The sequence below is a fragment of the Cetorhinus maximus genome, chromosome 32 (assembly GCF_964194155.1).
Source record: "Cetorhinus maximus chromosome 32, sCetMax3.hap1.1, whole genome shotgun sequence".
Lineage (NCBI taxonomy): Eukaryota > Metazoa > Chordata > Chondrichthyes > Lamniformes > Cetorhinidae > Cetorhinus > Cetorhinus maximus.
Genome location: NC_135910.1, coordinates 10,008,680 through 10,019,984, shown reverse-complemented (window position 1 = coordinate 10,019,984; position 11,305 = coordinate 10,008,680). Strand labels below are relative to the sequence as shown.

At 46.0% G+C, this 11,305-nt stretch overlaps 1 pseudogene; it reads right to left on the bottom strand.

Moving 5' to 3' along the window:
• Window positions 1-8,538: 8,538 nt before the first annotated feature.
• Window positions 8,539-8,914, bottom strand: LOC144671377 (thioredoxin pseudogene; annotated as a pseudogene).
• Window positions 8,915-11,305: the final 2,391 nt, after the last annotated feature.

Here is an 11,305-nt window from a genome sequence, read left to right as displayed (position 1 = left end):
CTCTGAGGTGCAAGTGTTACCCGCTGAGCCAAGGTTGGTGAAAAAGCAGACCGGGTTCCTGCACCTAGAAGTACAGTGGCTAGGTGGAGGAGAGTCTGGGGAGGTGGTGGTAAAGTGGGAGCAGATTTGGGACTATTTTTCATTAGCTTTGGCAACATTTTGAGTTCATTTATAAAGGAGTGGTTCAGCTACGCGGGGGGTACCAGGGAAATCTTTCTTATATCAGTAGTTGCTTAGTTGTTTGTGGCCACAGACACAGGGGCTTTCCACCTGAGGTGAGGAGCTGGAGATCTGGAGCAGGAATCAAATCCCTTCCCTAGCCCAGGAACATGGGCCAACCACCCAGAAGCCAAAATGCAAAGGACGAATTCAAAGTTTCAACTGGTCTGTGTCGTCTTCTTAGGCAGTCACACGGGATTGAGGGTGACTTGCTTCCACTCCGGTTTGATGAGTTCTGAGATGGCCGATAAGTCCAATGCACAATCTGCAAACTCTGCCACATGTGGGCAGGTGGTGTCTGAAGGGTTGAGTTGTTTGGAGATTTTTGCACTCCCCTCCCCCAACTTCATCCCTGCATGTTCTCGACAAATTTTCTCGATGTGTTTGGACCAGCTGAACCTTTATCGTTTTGATCGGTCCCAATCCAGGGATTCCCATGAGTCGGCTGGGATATTTGACCTCTTCAGGGATGCTCTGAGGACATTGCTTAATGTGTTTTCTCTGTCCTCCTGGGAGTCTCCTGCTGCGACTGGGTTCCGAGTAGAGCAGTTGCTTCGCGAGTCTGGTGTCAGGCACATGAACAACATGTCCCGTCCAGTGGAGCTGGCTTTGAGTGATTAGTGCCTCGACGCTGGGCAAGTTGGCTATGTGGCTCGGTCCAAGCTGTGGTTCCACACGTGTTACTCACCTTCCTTTGCTCCATTCGGTACCCTTGCAGTCATTGCAAAGTGGAATCAGGAGTCATGTTGGAGGGGTCTTCAAAGCTGTAAGCTAATTATGAATAATATCATCAGCCAAAGTGACATTGTGGTTTTATTGAAAACTGGTGGAAAATGGTGAGATTATTTTTTTGAAGCCTGTAAAGTGAGACTCCAAACATCCTCACTTCTAATCTTATGATGGAAGGAAGGTCATTGATGAAGCAGCTGAAGATGGTTGGGCCGAGGACACTACCCTGAGGAACTCTTGCAGTGATGTCCTGGAGCTGACATGACTGACCTCCAATAACCACAACCATCTTCCTTTGTGCTAGGTATGACTCAAACCAGTGGAGAGTTTTCCCCTGATTCCCATTGACCCCAGTTTTGCTAGGGCTCCTTGATGCCACACTTGGTCAAATGCAGCCTTGATGTCAAGGGCAGTTGCTCTCTCCTCACCTCAGCAGTTCAGCTCTTTTGTCCATGTTTGAACCAAGGCTGTAATGCGGTCAGGAGCTGAATGGCCCAGGCGGAACCAAAACTGGGCATCTTTAAGCAGGTTATTGCTAAGCAAGTGCCGCTTGATATTGATGACCCCTTCCATTACTTTACTGATGATCGAAAGTAGGCTAATGAGGCGGTAATTGGCTGGATTGGATTTGTCCTGCTTTTTGTGTGCAGGACATACCTAGGCAATTGTACACATAGCCGGGTCGATGCCAGTGTTGTAGCTGTACTGGAACAGCTTGGCTAGGGGCGCGGCAAGTTCTGGAGCACTAGTCTTCAGTACTATTGCCGGAATATCGTCAGGCCCCATAGCCTTTGCACTATTCAATGCCTTCAGCCGGTTCTTGATATCATGTGGAGTGAATCGAATTGGCTGAAGACTGGCATCTGTGATGCTGGGGACCTCCGGAGGAGGCCGAGATGGATCATCCACTCGGCACTTCTGGCTGAAGATTGTAGCAAATGATTCAGCTTTATCTTTTGCACTGATGTGCTAGGCTCCCCCATCATTGAAGATGGGGATATTTGTAGAGCCTCCTCCTCCAGTGAGTTGTTTAATTGTCCACCACTATTCACGACTGGATGTGGCAGGGCTGCAGAACTTTGATCTGATCTGCTGGGTATGGGATTGCTTAGCTCTGTCTATCACTTGCTGCTTATGCTGTTTGGCACGCAAGTAGTCCTGTGTTATAGCTTCACCAGGTTGACACCTCATTCGGTATGCCTGGTGCTGCTCCTGTCATGCCCTCCTGCACTCTTCATTGAACCAGGATTGATCCCCTGGTTTGGTGGTAATGGTAGAGTTGGGGATATGCCAGGCCATGAGGTTACAGATTGTGTTCGAGTACAATTCTGCTGCTGCTGATGGCCCACAGCATCTCATGGGTGCTCAGTCTTGCGTTGCTAGATCTGCTCGAAATCTATCCCATTTAACACGGCGGTCGTGCCACACAACACGATGGAGGGTATTCTCAATGTGAAGGTGGGACTTCGTCTCCACAATGACTGTGCGGTGGTCAGTCCTACCGATATTGTCATGGGCAGATGCATCTGCGGCAGGCAGGTTGGTGAGGATGAGATCAAGTGTGTTTTTCCCTCTTGTTGCTTCCCTCACCACCTGCCGCAGACCCAGTCTAGCAGCTATGTCATTTAGGGCTCGGCCAGCTCGGTCAGCAGTGGTGCTACCCAGCCACTCATGGTGATGGACATTGAAGTCCCCCATTCCCCCATACATTCTGCGCCCTTGCCACCCTCAGTGCTTCTTCCAAGTGGTGTTAAACATGGGGGGGCACTGATTCATCAGCTGAGGGAGGGCAGTACGTGGTAATCCGCAGGAGGTTTCCTTGCCCATGTTTGACCTGATGCCATGAGACTTCATGGGGTCCAGAGTCGATGTTGAGGACTCCCAGGGCAACTCCCTCCTGACTGTATACCACTGTGCTGCCAGGGATGGTGATGGTGGTGTCTGGGACATTATGATTCCCTGAGGATGACTATGTCAGGCTGTTGCTTGACTAGTCTGTGAGACAGCTCTCCCAATTTTGGCACTAGCCCCCCAGATGTTGGTAAGGAGGTCTTTTTGCAGGGTCGACAGGGCTGAGTTTGCCATTGTCGTTTCCAGTGCCTAGGTCAATATTGGGCACTCTGCCCAGTTTCATTCCTTTTTCGAGGCTTTGTAGCGGTTTGATACAACTGAGTGGCTAGGCCATTTAAGAGTTGACCTCTGGAGTCACATGTAGGATGGCAGATTTCCTTCCCGAAAGGGCATTGAACATTAGTGAGCCCACTTGGTTTTTACAACAATTGACAATAGGTTCATGGTCATCAATAGACTTTTAATTCCAGATTTTTATTGAATTCAAATTCCACCATCTGCCATGGCAGGATTCGAACCTGGGTCCCCAGAGCATTAGTTTGGGTCTCTGGATTACTAGCCCAGTGATAATACCACTACACCATCACCTCCCATCTATTAACAATCATAAAATCATGGAAATTTAGAGCACACTAGAAGGCCATTCAGCCCATCATAGCTGCACCAGCTGACAAGTAACCATCCAACCTATCTCCTTTCCAGCTCTTGGTCCATAACCTTTGTAGGTTACGGGACTTCAAGTGCATATTCAAGTATGTTTTAAATGTGATGAGGGTTTCTGTCTCTGCCACCTTTACAGGCAATGTGTTCCAGACTCCTCCCACCACCACCTCCAGCAAAAACATTACCCCTTGAATCTCCTCTAAACCTCCTATCTTATTCTAAATCTATGCCCCCTGGTTACAGACCCCAAGGGAAATAGAATAGGGCCTTCCTATCCACTCTATCTAGACACCTCATAATTTTATACATTTCAATGAAATCTTCCCTCAGCCTCCCCTGTTCCAAAGAAAACAACCCTAGCCCATACAATCGTTTCTCGCAACTAAAATGCTCCTCATTCACCCCACCCCCAGTGCCTCCTCCCATTGCAATAGCACAATCTTTGACACCTGATGAAGAAAGCTCTTGACTCAAAAGAAAACGGTGGGTTCAAACCCCACTTCAGGGACTTGTGTAGAAAGGCTAATCCTGACACTCCCACTGTTAGAGGTGCTGTCTTCAGGATGGGACGCATAACCAAGGTCCTGTCTACCCTCTTAGATGGATGTATAAGATCCCATGGCACTATTCGAAGAAGAAGCAGGGGAGTTTTCCCTGCTTCCCTGGTCAATATTTATCCCTCAACCAATATCACCAAAGCAGATTATCTAATCGTGATGTCACATAGCTGTTTGTGGGAGCTTGCTGAACACAAACTGGCTGCCACATTTCCTACCTTACAACAGTGACTATACTTCAAAAGTATTTTATTGGCTGTCAGATGCTTGTGAGGGTTAATTATCTGATTATGGTACCTAAATTAAGGTTTGCTCTAGTAGCCTTCACCCATCACACTGCCTGGGACACACCTAATGCATGCAAATTTCTTGCTTGATTCAAATTTCACTTTCAACCAGCAGCAAATCACAACTAGGTTGAGCCATCAAACTTTCGCAGGTGACGTCTCTAGCAAACCAGCAGCAGAAATATTCTAACAGTCAGTCACAGAATCACACAGTGGTAGAAGAGGCCCTTCGGCCCATCGAGTCTGCACCAACACGCGAGAATAGCATAATCTTTGACACCTGATGAAGAAACCATTTCTGCCAATCTCCCTCTGAAGGTGAAATAGAAGAACCATCGCAGAAACCCTGAGGGCTGCTAGTGGCCGGACTAATTAAATCAGGCAAAGCCTCTGGAGCAACCATAAGGAGCAGTTCAGGATGAATGAAAGTAAGTAATCTACCAGCAAAAGGAACCAATACTTTTTGGATCTCCTAGCAGGCTGTGTAGAATTGGAGGTCAAGACAGCAACAGGATAAAGATTATAAATCATTGCAACAATTACAAGGAACAGCTTTAAGAGCATCCAGCAGCAGTAATTTGGTGCGCTTAACCCAAAACACAGTGTCCAACATTATATGTGATTCTGCGATTGGACAACATTTGCTGAATAATCCTCAATGTGCTAAGAATTACTCTGACAACTAATTTAAGATTGTCAGTCGGGCTTGTAGTGTGGCACATTTGCGTGTAGTGGAGGCTATGTGTATTAATACACAGGGCCCTGTTCTTTGCAGAGAGAAAAAATCATGTACACACGTTGCAGCTGTTTCAGCTAAACAAAATAGGTGACAGCCATTCGCTGACTCATTCCTCAGGTCAATGCCTTGACCAATCAGGCTCAAGCTGCCTGGTTTAAATTTCAAACAATGCTTGTCAGTTAACTGCCAGTCACCATCGCTGGTGCGTTCTCCATGGCAGCGTCTCTACCAATCAGAGTCCACTTGCCAACCAATCAGCACTCTCTTCACATACAGTATAAATTGTTGTTTTCCCCTTATATTGGTATTCTTGTGGTGTCCTGATCAGTACAAGACAAAAAGCTTCAACGTGTCTCTTTTTTCAGCAATACTCAGATTTTCAGATGTTAAGGAGAACAGAGGATAGTGCAGGCAAGTAAAGTTAAGGTAGAAGATCAGCTATATCTTCGAATGGTAGAACAGGTTCAAGGGGCCAAATGGCCTACTCCTACTGCTATTTCTATGTTCCTACAAGAAGCCCTGAAAAGCCATTGACAGAATGTGGCAGCAATTCTTGCCTACAAAGTCTTACTTCCTCGGTACATCAATTAAGAACCGGCTACAGAGATAACAGCCAGCTGAACTATTTTAAGAGCAGTAAATGTAACGAGATTGTTCTTTTGCAGGAAAAATCAGATGAAGTTAAATTCAGTTAAAGCACGACCTAGTTTAGGCAAATTTACGGGGTGGAAAACAATGTACATTATTATGCGCAATGGTTTGTCTATTTAGCAATCACAGTTAGTTATGTGCAACAAATGAAACTTTGCATTTTCAAATCTAGCATTTTTATTTACTAGTAATGTCCTTGTGGTATTACAGTCAGGTGATGACAGTGATGACAAAGCTGAGACACATCATTACATACAAACATACGGAGTTTGGAGCAGAAGTAGGCCATTCGTCGCTTTGAGCCTGCTCCGCCATTCAATAATTTCATGGCTGATCTGTTTGTGGTTTGAATTCCACATTCCTCACTACCCTCAATAATCTTTGATTCCCTTGCCTAACAAGAATCTATCTATCTCTGCCTTAAAAATATTCAATGACCTTGCCTTCAGGTGCAGAGAGTTCCAAAGTCTCACAACTCTCTGAGAAAAAAATTTCTCCTAATTTCTGTCCTAAAAGGGCGGCCCCTAATTTTAAAACAATGCCACCACCTCCCCCCCTCCCAGTTCTGGACTCACCCACAAGAGGAAACATCCTTTCTACATCCACCTTGTCAAGACCATTCAGGATCTTATTTACTTCAATCAAATCACCCCTCATTTTTCTAAACTCCAGTGGAAACAAGCCCAGTCTGTCCAATCTTTCCTCATAAGACAACCCACTCATTCCAGGTATCGGTTTAGTAAACCTCCTCTGAACCGCCTCCAACACATTTACATCCTTCCTTAAATAAGGAGACCAAAACTGTACAGAGTATTCAAGATGTGGGCTCACCAATGTCCTATATAATTGAAGCATACCATTGATTTTTATGTTCAATTGCTCTTTTAATAAAGGATAGCATTCCATTAACTTTCTTAATTACTTGCTGTACCTGCAAACTTTTGTGACTCATGCACTAAAACACCTAGATCCCTCTGCACTCCAGAATTCTACAGTCTTTCTCAGTTCAAGTAATACTCTGCTTTTTTATTCTTCCTGCCAAAGTGCTCGATCATTGCTCGATAGCACTGCCTGGTGGCCACAGGAAAAAATTAGGTAATTTCACATACAGGAATTCTATTAAATGTTTACATAGACAGTTTTAATGTTAAAGGTTGACATAAAAGGGCAATCACAAATCAGGAAGTCGGACAGGAAGCACACATATACACAATGTTTTCCTGTCCAACTATACAAAATGCTATACAAATGATTGTATTATTTTATTAACGTGTATTTGAATGAGAATGCCAAGTAATCAGTAAGAACAGAATCCAGGCAGCCATGTTCTGAAAGTAAGGTTCAAGTTTGTCGAGAGGATCTGAATAAAAGTTTTACATTGAAATAAGTTGATTTAAGCAGGAATTTTTCACACTACAAATTCCTGTTGCCATGTTGAAGAAAGGTGAAATGTTTTTTTCTTGCTCCTGACTATAAGAACCGATGTTCTAAACTGCTCGAGATATCCTGCCACTGATTCTGATAAGGCATGTAGAGACTTAACTATTTAAGTAATACACTATGTGATGGGAATAAATTGATTTATTTATCTATCTCCAGTGAGTGAAGAACATAGTAAATATTTATTTTCTGGGAATTAATAAAAGACTTCTCATTGGAGGTCCGCAGTCATCTCCCAGTTTCACACTCACCCATGTAACAGTGTTTTTATTAGCCAGAATGTGGTATACTAATGGCCCATATATGCACAAATGCTTCGCATGATTGATTCTTAAGATTAGCTGCCTGTTGTTGTGATCTAATACACTACACATGGCAATGGTGGGCTGAGACTACCTGATGTTGGTCATGCCATCCCAAATAGGTAGCATATCCATAGGGATGAGTGGAAAATCAAAAGCCATTCACAAGATTTTGAGAGTTTCAAAGTGGATGCTGAAAGACTCGAGAACCTAGAATTAGGGGGCGCAGTTTCAGGAATAAGGGCTATTTAGGACTGAGATGAGGACAAATGTCTTCACTCAGAGGGTTGTGAATCTTTAGCATTCGCTGTCTCCGAGGGCTGGGGATGCTCAGTTGTTGGGTGAATTCAAGGATGAGATTGACAGATTCTTGAACTATAGGGTTATGGGGAACAAGCAGGAAAATAGAGATGAGGCTAAAGATCAGAACAGGCATGATCTTGTTGAATGGCGGAACAGGTTCAAGGAGCTGTACAGCCTCCTCCTGCTCTTATTGCTGATGTACCACAAGCCAACCTCATTTTTTTTAGATCAAAATCAAATGCTCTTGGAAGAGCCTTCTCTCACAGCAGAATGAAAAAAAAAATGTTTTAGAGAGAAGCAAAATTATAGACGAGAAATAGAACAAAATGTTACTGGATTTCCCAATAAGTTGGGGCCAATTCCCCACATTCTCAATAGCAGGAAATTGTTATTGAGCACTATTCCAAGAGGAGTGGTGTCCCTTCCATTAAACCCACAGCACCAACACTCTTAGATGAGGGTTTAGATCGTAGCTTTGAACGTTGGGACATCTTTGTCTTCATACTTGCTTTCTGATACATTTTCAAGGGTACAGCAGAGAGAGGGCAAAGGAAAAAAAAAACATGTGGCTTCCATGAGGTTATTCTGCCCTGGGGGGTGAATGGCTTACAAAATGTAAATCATCACCTACAATTTGTTCAAAGTTCATGCTCTGCAGGGGCATCAATCAAAATAAAAGTGTGGGGTTGCTTCTGGAAACAAGGATGGGGACCAGCCAGGAAAACGTTTCGACATTAGCATTGGAGGCAGTTTGGTTGGAAAAAGAGTTTGCATTCCTTCTGGGTTTTTTATTTTATTTATTATTTAAAGGGACAGGTCTTATTTCAGTTCCTTGATCTTGTCCTCCACCGACTCCCGGCTGTCGTCCAGGACCTCGGCCACCTTCTTGCCCATCTTGTAGAACTGGAAGGTCGGGATGTGGATGATGTCGCAGGCTTCGGCCGTGTCCTCCGAGTCGTCGACGTTCACTTCGTAGAACTGCACCACGGTGTTGATCTGGGCGATCTCCCGCAGGACGGGCTTCAGCAGCTGACACGTCTCGCACCAGGTGCCCGAGAAGAAGATGACCACCAGGCGCTCGCCGGCGTCTTTGATGGACTTGTCGAACTGGGTCATGCTGTTGATGGTCCTCAGGGGGACGCCCTCCGCGGCCTTGCTCGGCGCCGGGGCCCGGGCCGGTTGCGGCTGCGGTTGCGGCTGCGGGGTCCCCTTGTCCGAGGACCGGACCGAGTCCCGGCGCCGCTTGGCCCGGTCGATGGAGGCCGGCTCGGCCTTGGCCGGCGGCTGCCCGACCTTCGCGCGGGATGGCCCCACCTCGCCGGGCGACTCGGCCTTGGCCTTGGGCTGCGAGGCCCTGACCTTCTCGGAGGCCGGCGGCGCGCTCTTGCCCTGCGCCTTCTTGGGTTTGCCCAGTGTACTGCCCGCGCCCGCCATGTGCCCGGCCGCTCTCTCTGGCACGTGCACCCGAGCCGCTTCCGCCCCAGCCCATCAGACACGCCCCCTTCATTGTGACGTCACCCACAGGTCCCCGCCCAGCCGGCAGGAGAAACCTCGCGATTGGCCAACTGAAAGAGCCGCCTCCCCCACCCGCCAATCGGAATTGAGCTAACAACAGTTGAATGCCATTTGCCACTAGCAGGATTTAAATTCAGCGCCGCTGGGCTGAGAGCCAATCATTTCTCTTTCACCTCTTCGTGATTGGTCAACGTTGCTGTCAATTACCCAATCAATGGTGAACGTTTGTTCATGGTCAGCCAATAGGGGGGCGGAGGGCCGATCGCTTCGAGTTCAATGAGCCGAGGCTGAAGGCGAGGAGGTGAAGTGAGCAGCCGAGATGGGGCAAGTGGCTGTCGCTGGGAAAGCTCCGGAAGGTTGTACCGTGACCGGAATCCCGTTGCGCCTTGAGGGAACGGTGACGCGCGTGCGCGGTGGGCAGAGGCGCGAGAGCGGGAAATTTGCCGAAAGCATGCGCAGTTGGGCCGGTTCTCAAGAGGGGGCGGGCGGGAGGGAGGGAGGGGTGACGTTATTGGACCGCGCCGAAATGGACGGCCGCGCCCCCATGTGGCGTCACAGCAGCGCCCTAGTTACCGTATCTATGCGACAGGAGAGGAGCATCGGCCATCATTGAAGTCCCGTGTGAGGAGGTCAATGACCAACCTCAGGTTGGAAGGAATTGGAGGGCGGGCGGGCGAGGTAACGCAGGAATTTCACCACGTTAAAACCAAACAAAGATGAGCAGACACGAGGCGGATGAAATTCAATGCAGAGTAAGTGTGAGGTGATGCACTTTGGAGGAAAAAAATTTAAGGCAGACAAATGTGAACTTAATGGTCCAATTTTAGAAGGGGCCTGGATCAGAAAGACCCAGAGGTTCGCATTGAGGGTGGCAGGACAAGTTGATTGACGATTACAGGATACTGCGCTTCTAAAATAAAGGCACAAGATGCGAAAGCAAGAAAGTTATGGCAAATATGTCAAAATTACTGGTTAGACCTCAACTAGGGAGCATTTTGTCCAATTCTGGGTAACACACTTTTAGGAAGGATTGGAGAGGAATGCATAAGAGAGCTGGTACCAGAACTTCAGTTATGCAACAAGATCTAGAGGGAGATAAGAATTTATTTTACACAGCCTGTTATTATGTAGACTGCATTGACGGAATGGTGGGAGCAGATGGTAACTTTCAAAAAAGAACTGGATATCTCCTTTAAAAAAGAAAAAAAATGCAGGGGATTGGGACTAATTAATAGTTCTTTCAATGAATGCGCACAGGCACGGTGGGATGAATAGCCAGTTTCTGTTTGTAAGACTCAATGAAAAATATGGGCTGTGTTAATTTATAAAAAAACTAGTAAGAAGAATATCACAGAACATTTACAAGCACACAAAGCCATTTGGCCCATTGTATTTTGCCAGCTCCTTACCATATCGATCGAAGACAAATCTCACTGACCTGCCTTGCTCCACATATCTCTATTTCTTTTTCTAATTCACAGATGTAATGGGCTTCACCACAGTATTTCCTGTGGAAAAAATATTTCATGCTGTCTAAAAACCCTGCAGAAAATAATTTCTACTACTTTGCTCTTTTTTTAGTGATTGTTTTTATCAATTCTTTGGTTGGAGGAAATGGTCTGTCTCTGATTGACATATCAAAACCTTTCAGAGGTTCCAGACTTTTCCAAACAGATATAGCATTATGGGCAAACAGAGATATTTCATTGCGAATTGGATTATTGGAGATAGGCTGCTAGTGGCTGAGACTCAAGGACTTTTTTCTCCTCTCCATTTCTGGGGTATCTGCCTCTCTAATTCTGCACCTCCTTAGTCCTTCTTTCCTGTTTCTGTTTTATCTCCCCACTTTTATTGCTGCATGTCCTTGTCTGTTAATAATGCTGTGTGAGCCAGAAACCTTCACCAATGGGTTACAAAATGGGGTCTGCTGTCAATGAAAGTGTTTCTTTATCTGGTTATGTAAGCATTACAGTCAGCATTCTGTGTCACTGTTCAATTTAACACACTCTGTTAATTCCTATAATAATTATCTGGCATTTTTCCACATTT